This window comes from Sylvia atricapilla, chromosome 8 (assembly GCF_009819655.1).
Source record: "Sylvia atricapilla isolate bSylAtr1 chromosome 8, bSylAtr1.pri, whole genome shotgun sequence".
Lineage (NCBI taxonomy): Eukaryota > Metazoa > Chordata > Aves > Passeriformes > Sylviidae > Sylvia > Sylvia atricapilla.
In genome coordinates, this window is record NC_089147.1 from 24,291,931 (window position 1) to 24,314,846 (window position 22,916).

General features: G+C 39.9%; 1 protein-coding gene across 6 annotated transcripts in view; it reads left to right on the plus strand.

Annotated features, from left to right (window-relative positions):
- ZMIZ1 (zinc finger MIZ-type containing 1) overlaps positions 1 to 22,916 on the plus strand; it is a 339,057-nt gene that overhangs the window by 248,091 nt on the left and 68,050 nt on the right. The window lies entirely within an intron of this gene.

Here is a 22,916-nt window from a genome sequence, read left to right on the forward strand (position 1 = left end):
CTTTCGGAAGATTTACAGCAGCCTTCTGCCATGCTGTATGCCGAAGACGTACTCCTAAGCAATGTCACAGGGATGCTTACATGTCTACCGCCGTTTTAGGTCTGTTCGCGTACGTGTGAAGTTTTAAAGCTTAACCTGATTCTCTTTATTGTCTCTAGAGGGTTGTAGCTTGAGCACAAATAGCCTGTTGGCAAGTACGGCATGAGCCCATTAGCAAGACTCCATCTGTGATTGGTTTTGCCTGGAAACCGGGAGACAAGCAATGAATAATTGATGTGTGTTGTGCAGTAGCTGGACAGGCAAAGAGGAGAGAGAGAGAGGGAGAAACAGAGCAGGGTGCCCTCAGAGGGGGAGAGCGAACAAGCTTGAAAATAGCTACTGGCTGCCTTGTGCTGAGATGAAGGCAACCCCGGCTGTCTTTGTTCTGCACTGGCTGGTTTCTGCCTAGAAGTGTTTGCAGACATATGTGGCCTCTCTGCAGCAGCAGAGGCAGGCGCGCAGAGGAGGGGCGGCAGAGGAAGCCCCGGCTGGTGGATGGGATGTAACTCGGGGGTAAGTTGGTTCGGGGGGGCGGGGGCCGTGTGTCGGAGCGTGTCGGCGGTGTGTGCGTGGCGGTGTGCGGGTGTCTCGGTGCGTGTCCGTGTGTGTGTGCGGGAGCGGGTGCATTGTGGGAGCGGCCGCGGGGCTGGCGGCGATGGCAGCGGCTGTGCCCGCCCGGCTCCCACCGCCGCTGCCCGCGGCCCGCCTGCCGCCTGCTGCTGCAGTCACTGAACCCAAAGGCAGCACCCATTATCGCCGGCCTTGCCGGCAACTTTCGCCTGTCTGGCGCTGTCAGAACGTGACAAGCTGTTCTGCAAACAGCAATGACAATACTGCTGCCACCATTTCATTTTTGCTGTCTTTATAAAGACCTTGCCGTGCAGAACTCACATCTGTGGCAAGGGGTTTCATGGAAGATCTCAGAGTAGTCTTGGTATCGGTGACAGTCTCGGGTGTTCCAGTTGACAAGTTTTTTGCCCCTTATGTTTAGTAGTAAACAAGTGTCTTGTTTATTCTTTTCCTGTGTAAAAACTAAAAACACTTTTCCTGTGTAAAAAGGTTATTTAATTTGCATACGATTTAAGGAGTTTTGAGAAAGTTTCGAACTAGTCATGACAGACTGGAATTCGTGAAGTTGGTTTTATTGTTCAGTTTAGTTAGTTGGCTTAATGCAAATAATATCTAAAAACGAAATAAAATAGCATGTATCAATGTACACCAAAAACAAAATGCAAAGGATCTATACAGCTTCAGTGTTTGCAATTCAGATGTTGACAGCACGGTCTGTTGGGGCAAGAGAGGTTGCTGTTGTAGATAACAGCTCTTTGAATCAGAAAAATTGCTGTGTAAGGTAAAATAGACTTTGCATAAAGTAGCATCAGTGGTTCTGGGTCCACTAAATCCGCTGTCAAAACAAGTTGTGACTTCAGTCTTACAAACTGCTTGCCCTGAGTTCAGGTGAGCCCATTATAAGATCCGGTTGAAAATCCCTTACTATCTGTCATCTTTTGATGAAATAAACGCTTTCTGTAGACATCTCATGGGATGAACTGGTTCAATTGAACACATTTTTGACAACTTACCTTGGCTCATAATACTATAGAAGATACTGTTCATTCTGCAGATGTGTAGATTTTAGAATGAAAAGTTATTGTGGAGACAGTTTCTTTCAACGAGTCAGGTTAAGCTAACCAGGTCATTAGGCTGGGGTGACCTAAGAAAAGCAATTAGCGTGACTGAAACGCTACTTGGAAATGGAAGTACATAAAACTAAGATCTAGCTAAAATTGCTCTACGTTGCCTAATGTTGCCTGTAGTTTTTGTTCGATTTATAAGTTTATTACAGTTATATTGGTAATAAAGTAATTATCAGCATCTAATCATGCATAAAAATGGAAGCTCCTCTGAGTTGAGCAGAAGTATGTCTTTCCATTCTGTCACCAATCTGCTTAGCAGAATTTTGTTCCTCTTTTTGCTAAGCATTTAAATTGAGATGGCAGCTAAAGTGCAATGCAACACGTGAACCAAAGTTTGGGTTTATGCGAATTTATTTCAGAAGAACTCAGTCAGTAATACTGCAGTTTAAATGAACAGAAGAGTGGTACCAAAGGCTTGGTATCAATTTTGTGGTCAAAGTTTGATTTAAAATACTACTTAACATTGATTTGATTCCCACTCACCCTACCTTTACCCCTTTCTGGAGGAGCCATCAGAAAATGCCTGAGGAAATACGTCTGCAAATGCAGTGAAATTTCACTAGTAAAGAAGGAATCTGAATGATCAAGCTACAGTTTCATGTTGGCAATTGAAAATACTGATCATAAGAGAGGTTTGAAATGTAGTCATAAGCCTTTAATCTTGTGTAGGTCATAGAATGGGCACAAATATCCAGGGTGTGCATGTCAATGTCTCTGTGATCCTAGCTGAAATGTTGCCATGTTCATATTTGAGTGAAACACGTGCACCCTCTTGGTATTACCTGTGCTGAAAGTAGCATTTAGTCCTGGGACCCTTATGCTGGATGAATGCTCCAGGATCATCCAAGAAAGCTTTTGGACAGGGTACAGCAATTGGTTACAAATCTAAGAAGCAGAGCATGCAAACCAACAATGAGAGAAAAACAGAGGATACTTAGGCTCAATGAATAAACAATTTGTTGTTGTAGTAACAGGTGCTGTATTAATTACAGTGAGGTAGTTTAGAGAGAATAGTCTGGCAAAACAGGCTTGCTGTTGCCATAAGAGTTAGTACAGCAATTAGTTCAAGAGAGTCTCTGAATCCAATGCCTCAAGCCCCTGCTATTACAAGATGTGTAACTAAGACAAGAGAATAGTGTTTTTTCTATGTCACGAGGTAAGCTGAGGACACAGAAGTTCCCACGTTGTCCTCAGCTGTCGCTGGGACTGTGACAATGCACGACTGCTTTCTCATGACCATTACACCAGCAAAAGGGATATTGCTGATAAACAGTGACCAAAGATCATTAGAGTGAAGCCATCAGGAAACTGTCACTCTATGGAATGGCACAGTTGTAACTTTTTTTTTTTCTCTTAAAAAAAGAATAGGCTGTAAATTATATTAAAAAATATCAAAGTGCTAATCGGGGAAGGAGCTAACCAGCAGAAAACAAATAACCCCAAAACCTTATCGTGTGTAACATTGTTAAAATGATGTTCCAGAGATCTCAGTGAAGATGCTCTTTGGTTTGCTTCCTCTCAGTGGGAGAACAGAGTGTGCCACAGGAAATACCTTCCTCTGAGGCTGCTCTGGCAAGGGAACTTCTGTTTTCTCTCGGGTGGAACAAACAGAAGTTGCTTCTAGCAGGCTGCCATGAAACTGCTTGTAGGCAGCTGGACAGCAAGGTTTTTGCTCAAGGAAAAAAAAAAGGGTGGGGAAAAGTGGCTTCCTCCCAGCGCTGCTGAGCTATTGCTGCATTGTAGTTCAGAGCTCTGCAGGCTGAAGCTGGGTGATCTAACTGAAGTCTCAGAAGCCTTGCTGGGCATGTGGAGAGCTGTGCAGGCTGAGCAGATGGTTCACTGCTTCTGGTACCTTGCAGGATACAGCAGAGACATATCCAGAGGGTTTTAAAAAAAATCGTGTGACAAATGACCCCACTGCATGTCCGCTAAATTTCCTACAGTTTGTTTTCCTTGTACTGCCTTTCCAGATGAAACCGGAAAGTTGTGTGAAAAAAAACAGTAGCATGACATCTGTAGCCTTGTGTTACTTACTGGCTGTTTCTTTGAAGTGACCAAAACAAAGAAAAAAGAAAATTAATTAAAAAAACCTAAAAGTTAACACACTTGAAAGAATATATTAATATAATTTGGCTCTTCTAACAGCAGGACTGGTATCAAAATTCTGCGGGGTATACCTTCTTCTAAAATGCTGAGGCAAAACAATGTTTTAGTGTATAAAACAGTTGTTTTAGAAGTAACTAAAAACAATTTGAAGTTACTGGACAAAGCCTTTTAAACCAGCATGTAAAGTGATGAAGTAGCCTTGGAATGAAATGGCTGTTTCACTAATTGTGGAGGTACACCAATGCGCAGTAAAGCAAAGCAGTAATAGCTTCCAAGGCATGGGGAAGAGTGCACATCCATTCATCATCGGGGGAAAGCAGCCAGCCAGTCTGGCTTTTGCTGACAATTCAGTAAGGAAACAAGACAAACCCAGAAAGAACACAGACAGGGTTTTTGTTTCTATTTTTAATTGGAAGTTGCTTGAAGAATTTTCTCCTTAAAATCAAGACAAAGTGTAGTTATAAAGAAAAATTAGTGGCATTGGGACAATATTTACTTTAGTAGTGTGGAAGGCTGCCACTCCGCCCACCTCTAATAAACACCATACATTTCCTCAGTTCTTGACCTGGATCATTCTCAAATATTCTCTGGAGTGTGTTACTAATCCTGAGTCTTAGCTTATTTGGGATCATTCTATTGACAGTAATCCAGTGCAACCAATGGCAGTTCTACCTGTTTCATAAAAAGTTAATTTTGTTCTCAGTTGTCTTGTTAGTACCAATAAAATGTTCTGACAGCCAGCTAAGCTCCTAATTCTTGTTTATTGTAACTGAAGTACAGCTCTCAACATTTTGATGAGTAATCCTTAATGTTTGTTTATAAACTTCTAATCCTCAAACTGAATTTTGTTGTTAGCAGTTTGTGGTTTTTATATCTCCTGGCTGCCCCTTGCATCTAGTAAATTAAGTTTCAGGAGGTAGGCAAGCTGGACTCTCTGTCTTTGTTGGCATTCTGGAAGCAGACAAAATCGCACAATTGTTGGTTAATACAAGCTTGTTAGAATGCTATTTGGATATAGTGTTATAATACCTGGGGAGGTTCATTCTTTCACCATCTTATCATTAAAACCATCTGTACTGGATTTTCAAAATCATTCTGACCTAACTTAGTTACAAATAAAGTGAGTAGAGCTCCAGTAGAAGCAGAACTAGGGCAGATGGGAAGAACTGGGATTCCCATGAAAAGCACTTCTTTACGTATTCTTGACTACCTGTTCATGGTCAACCTAAGAAGGTAACAGGGGGAACTAATGGGAGTTTGTCACAGGACTCCCTTCAGTTCTTAGTTAGCTATGCTAACCAGTTTTACTGACCTGGTGTTCGCTTTTATGCTTTCATATATTTAACATTTATTAACAACTTTATTTCTGTATTATTATATAGTAGGAAAAGAAAAAATACTGGAGAGGGGGTGTTGTGCCACTTAATGCCACGTACTTATCCATGTACCAGGCCAGACTTGAAAGAAGGGTGTTATGGTACTTTTACTGTCTTAGCTACTGACACTATCCAACTGTTGTAGAAAGTTAAGGTTTTCAAGCACCAGCCTAACAGCATGGCTTTCAGAGGAGCCTGTCACGATTTACTTATTCATACAGATTGCAGTGGCTTATGTAGTCTTGATCCTGCTTGATCTGCCAGCAGTATTTGCTTCTATTGATCACAGGCTGTTATTTGACTGCCTTGAGCAGCTTGTAGGTCTCCCTGGTTTTGTTAACGGGGTCTGCCACGGATACTTCCCAGCCTTCTCATTTTGCTGCTGTCAGTAGTTTTAACTCCAGATTTCCTGCTCAGACAGATACTCTGCATAATTGTGTCACACTGGTGGTGTTTTTCAGTAAGTTTCATAGTTCACCTTCATGAACTGTGATGCTGAACTGGGGGTCTGTCCTGATTTGGCTGTTAGCTCTGGTTTAAAATGAGTGTTTGGCAATGTGCCTGGCTGTCATGTGAAGTTGTAGGTGTGTAAAAACTCCTCCTATGCTAGATGCAATAAAATACCGTATTTTTGGAAATCACCAGCAGTTCTTCATGTTCCTATACACCTTTTCATCCCTACTGTTTTTCTGGCAACAGGGCAATTGAGAGGTTAATCTGGAAGAAACTTAGAAACCAGTTGTCTTGCACATAGACAAGTACTGTTAAATTGTCCTGTTTCAGCCCACTTTCCAAATGGCTGTATATGTTTTCTGGCTATTCCTTGGGGTGGAAATACTGTAATTCCATAATTGGCTGATTTACCTGGAACGTCCTTGAGGTAATCTGTGTCTGTCAAGAAATACGCTTCATCAGACCAAAGTTGCAGTAGAATCAGGTTACAAACAAATGTTCATGTAAGTTTATATATGGTCTTAGTCCATTAGTAGTGAACGATTGTAGTTTTTTTACTTAATGACTTCACAACTTGTAAATATACTTTGCAAAATAAAAGGGGAGATGGCCCTTCTGTATTTTGTGTTTCTGGTTTTAGTACAAGACTGACCTTCTTTAGAACGTACAGTTAAGCTTCTGTCTGGTACTGTTTGTGACACCTTGTATCATTTTGATAGAAACACAGCCCCACAGATGGTCTTTGAGCAGACAGAACAGTTATTTGCAGGCTGGCTTTTCGAAGAAGTACTTGAGATGGAAATTTATGAGGACCAAGTGATTTTTACTTGTAAGGAACACATTTAATCTGTGATGACCCGCTCCTTCCATCCTACTAGACACATCTAGTAAAACTAGGATGTTGGCTGTCTGGCTTGCCTGACATTCAACAAACTCCTCTCTGTATATCTACAAAAAAATATTGGGCAGATTATTTCTCTCACAGAGAGTTTGGGACTTTGGAGAGTTGATCATTAGTGTGCAGTACCCCATAATCTTGTATTTTGTGATAAGCAGAACAGAAGATACAATTTATAATATTTGCTAAGTTAAGAGTAGGTTATAGGAGATCAAAAAATGGAAGTTTGAAAGTCCCGTCTTAAGTGCTGACTTTAAATGACTCACTTGAAGCACTCATGAATCATGTTGTAAAGGCAAAAATGTCCTTGTTAAATGACTGTAATCTAAAATGTTATAGAGAGCTAAATGATTTATTGATGTCTATTTCTGAGGCATTTACCTGCACCTGTAGCCAGCCCATTCCATTTATTTTGGCTTGCTGACAAATTAGCAGGCTATTTGTATGTCAGATTTGGTCAGTAGTCAGCTCCCACCCCCTCACATATTGAGCTGCTGCTAATTTAATTGTTTGTGGTATTGGCAATTTGCTATCCAGATAGATGTCATTCAGGGGAGCTCTTTTGCATAGTGAAGAGAAAAAGCAGAAGACCTGTTTGTGTATATTCTCATAGTGCCTTGTAGAAAGACAGTATGCAGAGGAGAGTAGCTGTCAAGCCTCTTCCATGCGCAGAGGCAATGATCTATGCATTACCTTCCTTTCCGCTAGTTGGGAATGTCAAATGTTAGGTTTCATATTTAGTGGCTGAAATAAGATTAACTCTGTGATTATGGCCATTGTTGCTGTATCTAGGCACCCCTCAAGAGTGAGCAATCCAAATTACGTATTGGAGTTTTAACTGCATGTATAAGTTGCATAAATACTCTCAGGGGCAGTTGAAGTGAGCGTCGCTACCTGCAGTGGTTACGTTGCAGTGCTTGAGTAAGTTTTGTGGGGTATTGAAGGCAAAATTACTGTTTCTTGCTGAATTGTTTTAACTGGTGGCTTGGAGCTTCATCACGGTAAGAATCTGAATGCTGCTTTTCCAAGTCAGAGTGCTCCACTGTTGCACAGAGGCAATCACAGGTTGCCTGACCTGGGCTGCCAGGATGCTCCAGCCCTGCTGCTCCTCTGTGGCACGCTGCTCACTGTGTTTGCCAGATGAAGAGGACTAGTGAAATCTGTAGTGTGGCTATGTTTTCTTCAGCTCAGTTAATCTGATCTTGCACTCTGAGTAAGACAGGAAATTTGGGCTTTGACACAGCCAATAAGATTTTCATGGTGTGGGAGCATGGCCTGTGCTGGCCATCCTGGCCATCTGATTTCACAGGTGTTCCCTGGGACTGTAGATGGGGGCAAGACTCAACCACTGTTTTCTCCTTTCGAACAGCTCCATGGCTGCTAGTTAACATTGCTGGCATTGTGCAGCTTGAAATGTTTTATGGTCTTACATCTACTTAACCTTTAATGTTTTCTGTCAACATCTATTATGACCTGGTGGCCTATGGTTAGTAAAATGTGCCCTTGCAGGCTGCCAGATACTGTAATGGAATTAAGCCTTTAAAATTATCAGACCTGTCAAAGGGGCTTAAAATCCTGTGAGAGCTTTAAGTGGTTTCTTACCTTTGCTTCAACACACATTTGACCTGGTTGAAATGTTATTACTTGATTGTTTTGTTTTTACTTCCTATTAATACTTCTAAAACTAGGGGAGGGCAAGTGGAGGAAAAAAATCATTTCCTTGGCATCTTTTTGAGGAGTCTCTTCAGTTCTGTCCCAGATGCGTTTTTTATTTTCACTCTCTTGCACTTGTAGATTAAGGTCTGCAGGTGTTTCTGTGGGAACTTGTTCCTTTAAGTAAGGGCATAAGGATACTTGGTTATGTGCCTTAGTCAGTGTGCCCTGAGGGCTGGCACAAGTCAGGAGAGAATGTCAGGCTTTGAGGGCGGCTGGACTTAACAAAGTGCTCACAGAAGGTGCTGAACCAACACCTCTGGAAATAAATGTCCTCTGCAGAGCGAGTGTAGGAAGGACAGTAACACTGCAGTTACTCATATTTACCACTTTGTGCTTTAGTCTGAGCAGAGGATAGCACGAGATTTTGAGATGGTTTATCTTTTGCTAGTAGTTTTCAGTTACCTGTGGAAATGCTGAAGGTAATTTTCTAGCATTTTAGTGGTGTCCCTGTGATTGTAACACAGTGCCTGGTGGCCATTAATGTGGCAAGTTAATTAGCAGAGAGACACTACGTGTATCATATCCAACAGAAATTGGAATATGCTGTAGAGGAGGCAGTTTGACCGTGTCACGTGCAGCCTGTAGCCAAGTTTGGCAGGTCACATTATCTGAGCCTGATTCCTGGGCCTCACTTCATAGCAGTTTCCTGTCCTTGTGAAGTGCTTGTGAGAAATGTGAGCCATTTCTTTAAGTTAGTGAACATTTTTGATGCTGTTTTGTTTTTGAGGGGTGATGCAACTTTGGCTTCTGAAGTAGTGCCATGTTGACTCAGTTTCTTACCACCAGCAGGGTGATGCAAGGTGAGCAAAGAGGATAAAGCTAATAAAATGCTATTCCAAAATAAAGCAAATATAATGCTGTGTTGTTTGAGACTTATCATATACGTGATAGAAGGAAACACACGGCTGCCATTTCTTTTGCAAGGAAAAGCCCTTTTCTTACAGAGTTTTGGGGTGGTTTTTTTTACGTTTTTACTCTTCTCATGTAGCATAATCAAGCAAGGTAAAAAAAATGTGGTTCCTGTTACTAAACTGCATGCAGGCGTTAGCCCCATAAATAAAATTAATTATAGAAAATTATTTATAAAACATAGTTTAGGTTTTCTGAGGTGACTTTAGTTGGGATAGATGCTGGAATAAATTGGCTTCTTGTGTAAGGAGGATAAATAGACCCATCCTCCCAAAAAAGTAGCTCCTGTTACAGTTTTTAGAGCAATTGCACTCAGTACTAAATCCTGAGTTGGAATGCTCTGAAATCCTGACCTTCCTACAGGCATATTTCTCTCTGTTATTGGTATACAAATCTCAAGAACCTCCCAGGACACCCACTACTAAACAGAAGAAATGGATATGTAGGAATGAAACCTGTCATCAGGCAGCCCTGGTGAGTGTCATGAGATGGGCTGTCTCTTCTGATCCAAGAGCTTGAGTATATCGATGGCTAATATTTTTACCTTGTGACAGTTCAGTGAATGATCTCATCAATTGTTGCTAGCAGATGCAAAAATGATGCCCACGTGGTAGCAAGACAGGTATTTTTCCTGTGCTTGTCTTGGGATATGAGCATCAGGCGTGGATGGATGACTTTCCTTTCTGAATGAAATTGTCCACAGCATTTTGGAAAGGTGCAAAGTAGATTACAATTACAAAGTAGACGGGGAGAAGGACCCGTCTCAGACATCAAATGCCTGTTCATGAAAATTTGGGATTCTTTCTGCCTCCTGGGAGATGAATGTGCTAAGGGTTGTCTAGCTGTTCTAAGAGGAAGTACGTGAACTGTTGCTATTTCTACTGTCATGGCAAAGATGTGATAATGCTGTGAAAAAAATGAGGAGCAATGAATGACTTCTTTCAATACTTACTGTGGTTTATTTAGCTGGATTGCAAAGACATCAGATACCTTTCTTCCAATAATTTTTGGAAAACAGTTTGTACAGTCAGACAAGCAGATTTCCAAAGTGTCCAGATTCACCAGTCCTCATTCTCTGCTGTTTTCTTAGTGTCAAGTGAAGCAAAGCTGATGCACTAAAAAGTGTGAGCTCTGTCAGCGTTTAGGTTATTTAATCCTTGGTGTTGATTCCCAGTTGCAGTGGTTTCTGTTACCAGTTTGTTTACTTTGAGCATCCTACTTCTCAATTGTATGTCTCCTGTAGTCACAGCACATGAGCCTGTGAACACTCGGACTTTGGCCAAGTCATCTAAAATAATGGGTGACAGACACTCCACTTGGAATAGGCATTTGGTTTTCCAGCCATCTCATCAGTTTCAAGGATGTACAAATTGCACAAGGCATCAGGGTGACCCAAGGCAGATTGAACTGAGGGAATTTATTTGAAAGAAGCTGAGGCTGATCATAAAACAATAGCTTATGAGAGTTCGATGTTTCCTTTTTCAGTGGAGTCCTAAGTCATACCCTGAGTATTCCTTCTGCAGCTCAGTTCTGCCTTCTTTCTGCTCTGTGTTTACATAATGGTACTTTCCCCTAACATTTTGCTTCTGTGCCTGTGTTTGTGCAGTACTTTGACTGTCAAAATGTCTGTCTGACTGCAATATGGAAGTTAATGTCTTAGTGTGAAAGTAGTATTTATTATTCATTGTCTTTACACTGAAATGTCTCTGTATTTGTTGATCTTCACAAAGCATGTCAAACAGCTGATAATTTTTCAAAAATCTCACTCTAAATAGTGCTTGTTACCTTTAAACTGAAGGGTGATTGTGGCTCTCAATTTTCTATCAATGGAACCACTGTGAACTACCCTTCTAATTAATGCCATTTCAAGCTGTTGTACAGTTTCACTCATAGTATTTGGCAAATTTTTCAAAGTCTTCTTCAGAGGGCTTTAGATTGTTAACAGACTGAGGCATTTTAAAGAAATGTTACCAGTTGTCACCATCTAAAACTGGAGTCTACAGCTGAGTTTTCCCATATGTATTTTCATTGTTTTTGTAATCTGTTTTGAGATCAGTTTTGCATGAATCAAAGGATCCGAGGGGGTAAAAAATATCTTAAGTGGCTCTCTGTAGAAGCTTCTCTTGCAGATTTCATTGATGATCAAGATATTTGTGGTCTGTCTTTAACTCTCCTTTTTCTTCATAATTACACTAGAAATTGAATCTTGTGTTTCATACTGCATGAGTAGTAACATCAACATACAAGTAGTGACTCAAGCAGTGAAATAATCCATAATCAGATTTCCTCCAGTAATGGTAATTTCTCTCTTAAAAGCAGGAAGATAGCTCCATCTGTGTAGGAAATAGAATAGACCTGTGTTCTGATTTAACATACCTGTAAATAAGCAGGGAAAAGAGGAAAAATGCAGAAGAAAAGGCTACCACATCAACAATTCTCTGATAGTTATGGAATTGCTAACATCATAAGTTAAAGTTAAAGTTTGCTAGAAAATAGCCATCCTGCTGGTAACTTCTGCCTGCCTTACAGTGCTCCTTCACATTTTCCCACAGAACTGCCTATGCTTCCCCTTTTATAGACTGAACTCTGGTAATTTATCTGCTCTCCACTGAATTTCCATTTCACGTGATGTGAAAGGCATGTACCATTTGAGAGCTAGTTTATTACTTGATTTCAGTGATTTCTCTGAAACCTGGAAGAAAGACATTAAGGAATAAATGGTAGGGAGTTTTTTGGAGTGTGGGTGAAATCACCTGGAGTGAGATCTGCACATAAAACTTGTGTGTGCATGGAAATGCCATTAAGGACTGTGCTTATTTACAACACTCAATACAAGCAAAAATGCTAGAATAGGTATTGTTCTGCAATAAAAATGGTGTTTTGCTGATGCTGCTTCTTTCACTCAAGGAATCAGTATAAGCTGTAAACTAGCAAGATCACTTTTCTTTGCTGATACAAACCATATTTACAATAGGCACACATAGCAAACTTTTTGAGGGATGTTGTGCTGGCAGAATATCTATTGAAATGGTCTCAGGGAATAGAAGAGGCAAGAGCCATGCTCCTGGAACTAACTATCTCTTACTGCTTATTTGAGCTTTCCAAAATTCTCACTGGGTGGTGTTTTCTGGACGGTGCTCTGATACTGTGCATACAGACTGGGATTGTGTGTTCTGTTAGTCAGTGCAGTTATCATGAAAATGGTAACTTACAAGGTTTGTTAAGGTGTGTGTTCTAACAAATTTATTTCCAAAGAGTTTCTCCTGGATGTACTTCAGTGTATCTCTCTGAAAGAATCACCTTGCTTCTAGCATAATTTTTCTTTGTCATGGATCATCTATGAATAATGGTAAACCTACCTAGTCTAGAAATTTTGTGGGGAGGAAGAAAGGCTGGCTATTAAAAAGACTGGTTATCATTTGAGCTACACCAAAATGTTACTCAGGAGAGTCTTCTTAGCATTACAGGAATACATAAATATGGCTTTCCTCCTTGAGAGGGGTTTTTAGGATCAGTCTGGTGCAGACCTGTATGTAATTCGTAGGTTTCAGTCCAGGAGGACTTGATATCCCCTCCTAAATTTCATCTTGAGTTTCAGGTTCAAAGGACTATCAAAGAACTGATGAACTCAATTTAAGTGGGTTTGACTTTTTTTTCCTCGATAGCAACATCTTCCATATTCCCTGAGTTTGCAGTTGCCCAAAATTGTTGACCAAAATACATCCCAACCCCTCTTGTTCCTTCAGCAACTTCAGCTCTGTTGCTTTTGATAATTTCCTGAAGAAGCAGTTTAGCCTGGTTTCAGTATAAAAATACTCAATTCTAGTTTTGAGTGAAAAGTGTTTTTCATGTATTCCCAAGGCTGTTTGGTTGGGCTGTTTTTGTTTGTTTTTTTGGATTTTTTTGTCCTTTGTGCAGTGACCTACCCTTTGGAAAAAAAATGAGACTTGCCAGAGCAAGGCATATTTGCAACTTGAGCAACTCCTGTCTAAACCACATCTGTAAGCTTTTTGTAAATGAATTAAATACAATTATGCCTTTCACACCAAAACTGATGAGGTCCATTTTTTCCAGCCAAATGGTCTTTAATTGTGTTTGAAAGATCTGTTCAAAGATAGAGTGTTACTGCTCGTCTTCTTTTTCCATGTTGATTTGCTTCTGTAGAAATGTGTTTGTTTTTTGGGTTTTTTCCCATCTTTTAGGTTTGACAAATAGACCAGTATTTGGAACTAATGACAATAACATAGGACATCTCGCCATATTCTAGCACTTTGGGTGTGATCATAATCATTTCTTTCTAGCATTTAATAATCACATGTCTGGAACTTCACATTTAAAATCCTCTCTAAAAGTCTTTCTAATCCAGCAAGAATTGGAATTAACTGTTGATGTTACAGTTCAGTGAAAGCAATGTGTCACCCGAGGTGGGTCTAAAATTGGTTCCCATGTGGAGCCTGTTTGCAGAGCAGTGTCCTTTCCCTACCTGAGGAAGCCTGTGCTGAACTCAGAGGTGTAACATGTGTCAGTCCTCACTTGTTCCAGTGCACTGTGTGCGTGGAGGCAGGAGGCCACAGTGCAGATTACTTGGATTATATATTGCTGTAAGTAGTTTTTCTATTTGCAAATGGATCGTGTTTTCATCTGCATGCTGGTTTATTGAAATAACAGTTGAGAGTAAAAACAATTTAGTAATTTGATTTGGTTTCAGTAATTGTAGAATTCTGCTGTTAATCACAAACTGAATTCTTTAATTTCTGTTAATGACTATTAAAAGTTTCTCTTTTCATTGGAACAGAGAAAGTAGGAGAATTTAAGTTCAGGCAAAACTTTTAACAGCTGCAGTCCTACAAAAAGCTCAGTTTGGGTGAAATGCAGTCAGGACTGGTACATGCTGTTGCAAGTAACCAGCACAGTGATCCTGATCCCTGCACACTGCTTTACTGACACGTCTCTCCCTGTACTCCTTCCCCCAGAGATAGTGTGTTTTCTCTCTGCAGAAGGGTTGTGTCTGTCAGCAAAAAGATGATGTGTGCTCCTTTGGGCCTGCATAACTAAAGCTGCTGCTAGAAATCCAGTTTCAGAATAAAGGCAGCTGAGCAGAGTTACAACATCCAAAACATAAGCAGGATAGCTGAAGTCCATCAGCACAGGAATAACATAGCATTACACCAACAGTGGCAGGCAACACACCAGAATCTGATGTTAGTCAGGCTGAGGAAGCAGTCCTTAAGTTAAAGCAGATACTAGGTGCAAGTGTGGGGAAAATAAAGTGTCTAGTAGCAATAGTGAAGTTCAGATGTTCCTTTTGCTTTACAAGCTTATACTTGCCAAGAGTGTTTGTGACTTACTTTGAGAAGTTCAGCTAAAAAAAACTATGAAGAATTAATGTACAAAGAGATACCAGTGTTTTGTCTCAATTTGAGAGCAAGTTTTCAAGATTTCTCTCCTGCTCAGAGGAAGGGCTGCCACTGTTCTGGTTGTGTGTGCAAAGGCAGATGGGCAAATGTACCTGCCTGACTTTCCTGTGTGACAGCTGTACCCATTAGTCTGCATTTGCTGTCTCAGTGTCTCTAGTGCCATATGTTCTTCTTCTTTAAATAAACAGGTATATAATAGTTAGGACAGATGTGAGTAGCAAAAGGGCATAAGCAGAAGAATGATTTGGAACAAGACTCAAATGATTGATCTTGACACCAGTAAGTCTTAACCAGTTTATGGTAGAACTGGATTAGTATATGCCTTACAGTTGCTTTCACTGTTCCTGTCAATGGAAGGGTATCTTTAATCAACTTACATTTTTAGTATCTATCTGTCTTCTTATGACTCATTAGTGCTTGTAATCACATCCTTTTTGAGCCTAGCAACTTGCCTGTTGCTTACTAATATGCTTGAGGAGTGTTGCAGATTAGTTTTGGAGACAGCCTAGTCAGTGTCGACGGCAGAGAGGCTCATGAAACTGTTTTTGTTTTGTTTCATTTCATTTCATCAGTACAGACTCATTGAGGTAAATACTTTTTTTGAAATGCCTTAGAAAACAATAGTATTAAAAGCACCAAATATAAACATGAAGGAATTAGCATTAAATTACAGGGAAATGGCAGCTGGGAATGTAATCATGTAGACAGATAGTTTATAGCGAGATATATTGTTGAGTTGCACATACATCATTCAAAAAGATACTAGTAGTGTGTCAGTGTGTGCAGTGGAGAGATGTAGTTTCCCCTGTCAGGGAGGAGTTCTTTGTTTTCAATTTTATCCTGAATTGTGAAGTCTGGAAGGTTATTGTTTTCTTAGAGAAGAGCATCTTTGAAAACAATGCCTACTATTATGTCTGATCATCTTCTTCCTTTCCCTTGTTAGCAATCTACCACATCTAGTTATGAACAAACACAGCTCTTAAACATGAATGGAATTCTCATTATTTGCTACCTGCACCTGATTTCTTTCTTCCCCAGCCTTTGGTGTTAATGAACATTAGTTCACAATAGTTTCCTGTTCTCATAATGTCTTTTAGAACAGGCAGTCTTAAGATTAAAGAAGACAAATGAGGAACCTTAAAAAAGCCTTTTTAGATTTGCTTATCAGAGTTTGATTCTCACATTGATAGCGTAAGCTAAGGATTTATGAATCAAACACAGTTCTGAACTGCATTCTCCAATACTGTTTGTAATCTGATTTGTTGCTGCTGCTTGTGTATTTACACTTATTAAGGTATCAGGAGGAAATAGTGTATCATGAATAAGAGATCAGAACACAACTTAGCCTAAGCAAACCTTAGCGACCTTAGCATTTGTTGTGCGGAAGACAAAAGTAGTTCTGCTGGCCCAATTCAACGTGATTTTGAAAGAGCAACCCTATGTAAGTTTGCTGGGGTGAGAGAGAAATCCCAGGCGAGCTGAGAAGACTGTAGCAAATTTACTGCATGATTCTCTCCTTTATAACCCACTCAGTTTTCCAGGGTAAAGCACTGGAATTAACCCTGCACTGGTGTGTCCTTCTTGATGAGCTGCAGTGGTTGAGTGACCCTGCTCAAGTTCTAATGCCCACCATGGGAAGTGTTTGCATGTGGGACAGGGGTGTGAAGTGGGGCTGAAAGCCTGACACAGGTCTCTAACTTCCACTCTCCCCAGGAGCCAAAGGGTTGTTGTGTTGTGATGGAGAGGGCAAGGTCAACATCCATGGCCCTAGAAAAGTAAACAGCATTTTTAACAGATACAGTCCTATCCTTGCAGCAATTGATGTCGGTTTTGCCACTCTTCTGAGCACACTCGAAATTTCACCAGGGGAGTACATTTCCTTGTACTTTCTCTCCCATTCCCTAGAATGTAGAAACTTGAATACATGGTCTGCAATTCATGTGCATTTTAGACATGATAGCTAACAACTCCTGATATGCATTCTATAATCCAGCCTTCAGGTTTCAAATGTTGTCTTATATGCTTATTTACATTTTTATCTTACCAGTGTGACCGGCACATACTTCTTGTCTTTTGGCCATATGATCTCTGTGCATCATCATGTTTCCTTCTTCACATTCTATTAATTTTTTGTGGGCTTCATTAGAACTGTAAAGCACAAGCTGTTTTCATGTGCCATGTTTTTATGGTGACTAAACATTGGAGAAAAGAAAACAAATAATTGTCCCACTATACATACTGCCTAGAATGAACAGATTGATTTAAAATGCACTGCTCCAGTGCTTTGTATAGGCATCAGGCTTGTATGATTCAGTTCTTATTTTCTGGCCTTCAGCTTGTTAATCCTGATTTTCCAATTTGTCACCTTTTTTTTTTTTAGCTAAGGCTGTTTCTTTTTTAATTAATACATGAAGTTTATGTGTTGTCTTCATTGGAGAGGTAAACATTGAATAGAATCATTAGGTAAAAATAATTGCTAGGTCTTTTTTGAAGTTAGTAACCTACATTTCAAAAAATTATTTTTTTCTTACACTTTTGATCTTAGATGTCACCTGTGACAAATATATGAAACTTGCTGTACTTCCAAGAACAAGAGCTAATGTTTAATGTCCATTTATGTAATTTATATTTTCCAATATCGCTGAGCATGTGTACCAAAAAATGGTTAATTTTACTTTAAGTTCCACTCTGTTCTTGGCTTCATAAATACTCTATAATAGGGATTTCAATGCACTTGGCTGTATGAAGGAAAAAAGCTAGTGGTATTAAAAAATCATATTCTTTTCTCAATACTAGTAACATGATTTTGAAACCTTTGTGTCAAGTGTAACTTTTCAATGATGTTTATCAATAATGCAGTTTTTTACCGTTTATTCCATCAGTTGTCTGTTTCTTCAGTTGTGTCTGCTGATCTCTGAATTTTTTAATTGTTTGCTTAGCTTTTTAAGACAGAAACCAAAACCATACTATATTTCATTGAACAATGAGCCTTTGACTTCAGTAGCAGTAATTCAAGTACTATTGGTGTTTCCTTCTTATATCCCATGTTTCTATTCATTATCATAAATCAATGATTTTGTGTAATTTTTACAGTGCTGTACCCTTATCCTGAAAGGTTGGAGGGATTTAAAACCCACTCATATTTTAACCTTGTACAAACAGTCATTTTCATCAAAACAAAATGTAGCGTGGCGTCTACTTGTCCATACCCTTTTTCTTGTGTTCCCCATATTGTCTTTTTTTAACCCAGAAGTGTGCCATCTGTCATGTTACTTTTAAATTCTTTCCAGAGACTAGATGAGTGCATTAATACCTTTTATTTTCGATGGGATTTTGGTCCCCCATCGCCTGTTGAGTGTTTGCTGTAGTCAGGGGTGTTGTTCTGTCTGTGTTTCTGGCAAGCAGTTCCCAAGGGGGTGACAGTGAGTTCGCTGCAGATCCCATGACCACCAGGCTTCCAGTCTGTTGCCAGGGGGTTTGTCCAAGGCTCTTCAAAAGGGAAGTTGAGTTACAGGACGAAGCTTCACTTCAGGCCTGTCTTCATTGACACCTTCCAAGATCTGTGCTGGTCTGCCTCTCGTATGGTCAGTTCAATGTTTGCTGATCTGAAACCCTTTGAACTGGGCCTCCCCACACCTCAGGTGTTTCACTGTTCAGAAAGCAATGGGCTAAACTCTGCACTATGAAGGACAGTACTTGTTTCTGTTGCCAGTGCAGAGTGCAATTAAGTTGCATCCTCTTAGATTGTAAGGTACATGGTATATAAAACTCAAGAGCTCTGGTCTGGTGCTGTAACTGCCAAAATTACAGATATTAATTGGTACAGCTCTCCTTGAACAAGCTTTTCAAATATCTTGTTTGTAAGACTCAAATTTCATGTCAGCAATAAAAGCCTTGCAGGCAAAATAATAGCAAGGGCTTAGCTAACATTCTAGTGCAAGTCAGCTGTCTGCCCCTACGCTCTGGTTTTGTAAATATGGTACCAGAGCTTCACAATCAAGAGGGTCAGTTTGAGAAGGCAGCTAAATGAGACAGTATTGCCTGCCTGCTGGTTGCACTGGGCTGGAAGATGGACTCTGGTCATGTTGCCTGTGTGGAATTTTTTTTTTTCTTTTTTTTTTTCTTTTGATTCATCATGCTCTACTGTAGTCATTTGTACAAAGGATGCTTTTAAACAAGTAATGAGTGCTTTCCTCTTTCCTGTTTGGCAGTTGGTTAAACTGAACTTTGTGTCACAGTTCTTTACGATTCACTCACACAAGACCTAAAATATTCAAGACTGGTAGGGGGGCAAAAAGCTCTGTCTGGCTCATGCTGTTTTGAGGAAAAGGGAGTCTTGGGGTGGAGAGAGGGGAACCCTGCAAAGACCTACAAATTATGCAGTGTTCTTTCTGACATGAATAGTTTCTCTTGTGAATGAGTGAAGCTGTATTTTTTGACTCACAGACAAAGCAACTTCTGCAACATCTGGCTGTTCTCCAAAGCACACTTTCAGTGCCTATTCTATTTATTTTTATTATTTTAAAAATATAATGATGGATTACTTAAATGTAATCTGAAAGTTTGAGTCAAACATGCAGTGTCCAGTTAGCCTTGTCTGTGATAGAGCATCTTTCTGGGCAGCAAGGCTCTGTTGAGCCTCTCAAGCAGAGTGTCTCTATTTTAGGAGGAATTTTCTCCTCTGGATATCATCTTTCTACTGAGAACTGCCTCACGCTTGCAGAGGAAGTCAGAAACTGAATCAAATTCAGATTTCAGATTATTATTTACCTTTTGCTGCACCTTGTAAAGGGCCTCTCTGACCTCAGCACCTATCTTTCAATTTGAAATATGGTAACTTCAACTTCTGAAGCCAGTGGAGATCTAGTATAGGGTACTACCTTGATTTGCTTCAGTTGTGTTTCATCTTGCAACTTATTCCAGCTATGAGTTGGTACCTTTGTGATTTAGCCTACCTGCCTTTCATGTGAGAATAATCCAACTTTATTGCAGATTTTGAGATAATTCATCTTTCTTTTTAACTTCAAAAACATATGTGCAGTAAAACCTAATGAGATGACAAAATTTATTGGCCATTATAAAAAACTTCTGATGTATTCTGTTTTTAACTTCAGGGTGTTCCAATGGCAATTAAAACAAGTACTTGTTACAAGCTTTCCTGATCATTTCTTAAAACATTTGCATTGCAAAGTCCAGTCTTCAGAGCTGTAAAAATGAAAAGATGTCTCATGAAAAACTACAGTATCGAGTTAAAAGTGAAAATTGCAGTTCAGCAAGTTGAGGTAACTTGAAAAATAATTACTAAAATGAACAGATCCCTCTTGCACTTGATTTAAGAATTATCTCTTTGGTTTAAGAAGTGTCTCTTTGCCAGTATCACCAGCAAAATTAAAAAAGAAAATCTTCTTTATGTCATATACTCTAACAAGTATTGTAGCACCAAACTTATTTCAGCACTTAAAAAGATAATTTTACCACTCGGCCTTTGTGGAATTAAAGTGCTTGTCAGAGCATTTTTTAATTAGTCCTACATGGATAGGTACATTGGAGCTGAATTTTAGGTATATTTCTAATAAAGGCAGGATTGTTAGGGCTCATCATACTAATCATGAGACTGGTTTTAGGACTTATCCTTTTGTTGGGTTTTAACACTTCAGGCTGCAATTTGACAAAGTAGGCATCTAAAACTGAAGGGGGAAGAAAGAGGGAAAGGAAAAAAGAGGAAGGAAGGAAGAGTGTGTGTGTCTGTGTATGTGTTTTTAAACTATATATGCACTTCAAAGAGCAGGCTAGGACATCGTTTATGAAGAACAAAAATTACTGATCTTTTCCTTCTAGAGTAGAGTGTTTCCCAGTTGGCAAGATGGTGGCCTTTGAGTAGCAAAATCATCAAGATTCTTTTGTCATTTAAAAAAAAAAAAATCTACCCAGCAGTGTTGGCTAAGCTGATAGGCAGCTGAATAACTGTGGTTTGCAAGTACTCACAAGGGACCTCCTTGGCTTTAGAAGAGAAAATCTCAGAAGATCTCCTTGTGTCTGCCCATGTTTGAAGTGCTCCCAGCTTTGAGTGCTGAGCAGCATGTTCAGGCGCCGGCCTGCCTTACCAGCTGAGCAGGCTGAGCCCAGAGCAGCAGTGAGGACAGCCTCTGGCAGCTGCTGCCAGCCACAGGGAGCACAGACATCGGTCATATCATCAGTGTCTGCTCACAGAGCTGTGGATTACAGCTGCATGCTGTATCTATCAGAAAAATCACAGCTTTTGCTCTTGTACGTCCCTTGTCCTGTGCTTCCTGTCGGGATGTTTGCATGTTCTGCTATCAAAAAATGTGATATTTCCCACCTGAAAAAAGTGGAAGCTGAGAGATTGCTGAAGTGGATCATTTTGAATATGTTACTGTTGAACTGATCTAATTTAAATTGGCTGCAACTTATTTTACTGTATCTGTTCAAAATGCAATACTAATTTACAAATAGTGGAGTAATACCTAGCTTAAATGTTCAGTTGCATGATACTTTTTTTAATTATTCTTCATAGTTCGTTTTCCTAGTAGGAGCAAGGTGTAAAATCTGAAATCATATTGTGAGCAATAGAGGTGTTGGAATCCACTTGAATAACATGAAACATCATCTCAGTTTTTTCTCTGAGGATTGAATAGTTGTGGTGCCATTTATTCCATCACCTCCCTGTCTGCTCCTTGAGTTACCTGATCAGAGGTGTGCCCACAGAGGGATGCCCCCCCTCCCATCCCTGCCTGAGGCTCTCTGGCTCCTGTGGTTACACAGGCAGGGTTAGCTCAGGTACCCCTGTGTTCTGGCTTGACTCGCAGTTCCTGAAGTGTCAATTAAATCTAAACGGGGCCATCTGCTTTCTGAGCTACAGTGACTGCTTAGACTAAGGGGGAGCGAGGCTCGTATCATCACTTTTCATCAAATAACCAAAGTGTTTGAGCATTTTTATTCATAAATTTTCTCAAGTTCAGTCATCCCAAGATAGATTTGAATTTGTTTGGAACTGAAAATTTGTGCTAATTATAAATCGTCAAAAAACCCCACCATAATCACTCTTTGTACAGAAATCATAGATAGCTTCTGTGCATGTAAAAATGCCGTGGGCTAATTAAAATCTTAGGAGCTGGGCAGTTAGTGTTCCGAATTGTTGCTTTCACTCCTGTGTTGACCCGCAGCTTTTTTCAGCCTGCAGCCTGCTGCAGGGCTTAGCAGGTCTGGGAATTGAGCATCCTCCAGTGCCTGTTGGGAACTCATTTTTTTCTAGTCCTTGGTAGATGAGTTGTTCTTAAACTGGGACATGGCAGGTGTGCAAGGGAATAATGGGAGAGTTCATGAAACATGAGGTTGTTTCACTTCCCACTGCCCACACAAACTTTTTTCCCCCCTAGTTTTCCTTCCCTTTTCTCCTGTTCTTTCCTGAGCTGATCTGCAGATCTGGTCTATCTTGTGTACTGTTTCCAAACACAAGTTAAGCAGTGACCTCCTGCTTCTTGTGTCCATTCCTGTCAGGGGTTTTAGTGCAAGATAACCTCGCCCTCACACACTGTGTCCATCCTTTCTTCCCTTTACTCTTTTGTTTCTTGAACACTGTTTTTTGTTAAGTCTTTCGCTTGTCTACTTGGGTTTACCCTGTTTTAAGCAAGGTAACAAGCAGCAAATCTTTTTCTTGTGGTCATTGTCAGTAGTTTCTTATACCTTGTTCTGAGTGTACTTTTCTGTTAATAACCAAAACATTCCTTAATATGGACTTTTAAACTGAATGAGGTAAACACAAAACTGACAAGTCCCCATGGTGCAAGTCACGAGGCAGCACATGCTAACATAATATTTTTGATGGTTTTGATAATAATTTGGAATTATAAATGATTTCACCAGATATAGGTACTATGACACTTTATATTTCAGTGGGCAGTTTCTTGTATGATCTCATTCTTTCCACCATTACTTTAATGCCAGGTACAGAAGAACTGTTTTATTGAGGTTAAAGTATTTGCTGTTATTACTTATTACTATTTGGTTGGTGGCCATACCTAAATCAGAGTTGTGCTAAGCACTCTGCAAACATCTTTGAAGAGATAGTCTCTGCTCCAAAGAGTGGAGCAGATTAATACTTTAGTTTTTTCACCTTACTACTGAATGCTGCTTTTTTTACACTTGTTCTTCTCTGTAGTAATAGTCATGATAATAAGTAGCCAATTTTTATCTGGATTAAATGCAACTTCCCAAAGAATTAAAAAAAAACCCAAACCAGTGTATCATCAGATTGGATAAAGATATTGAAAGACTTACATTCACT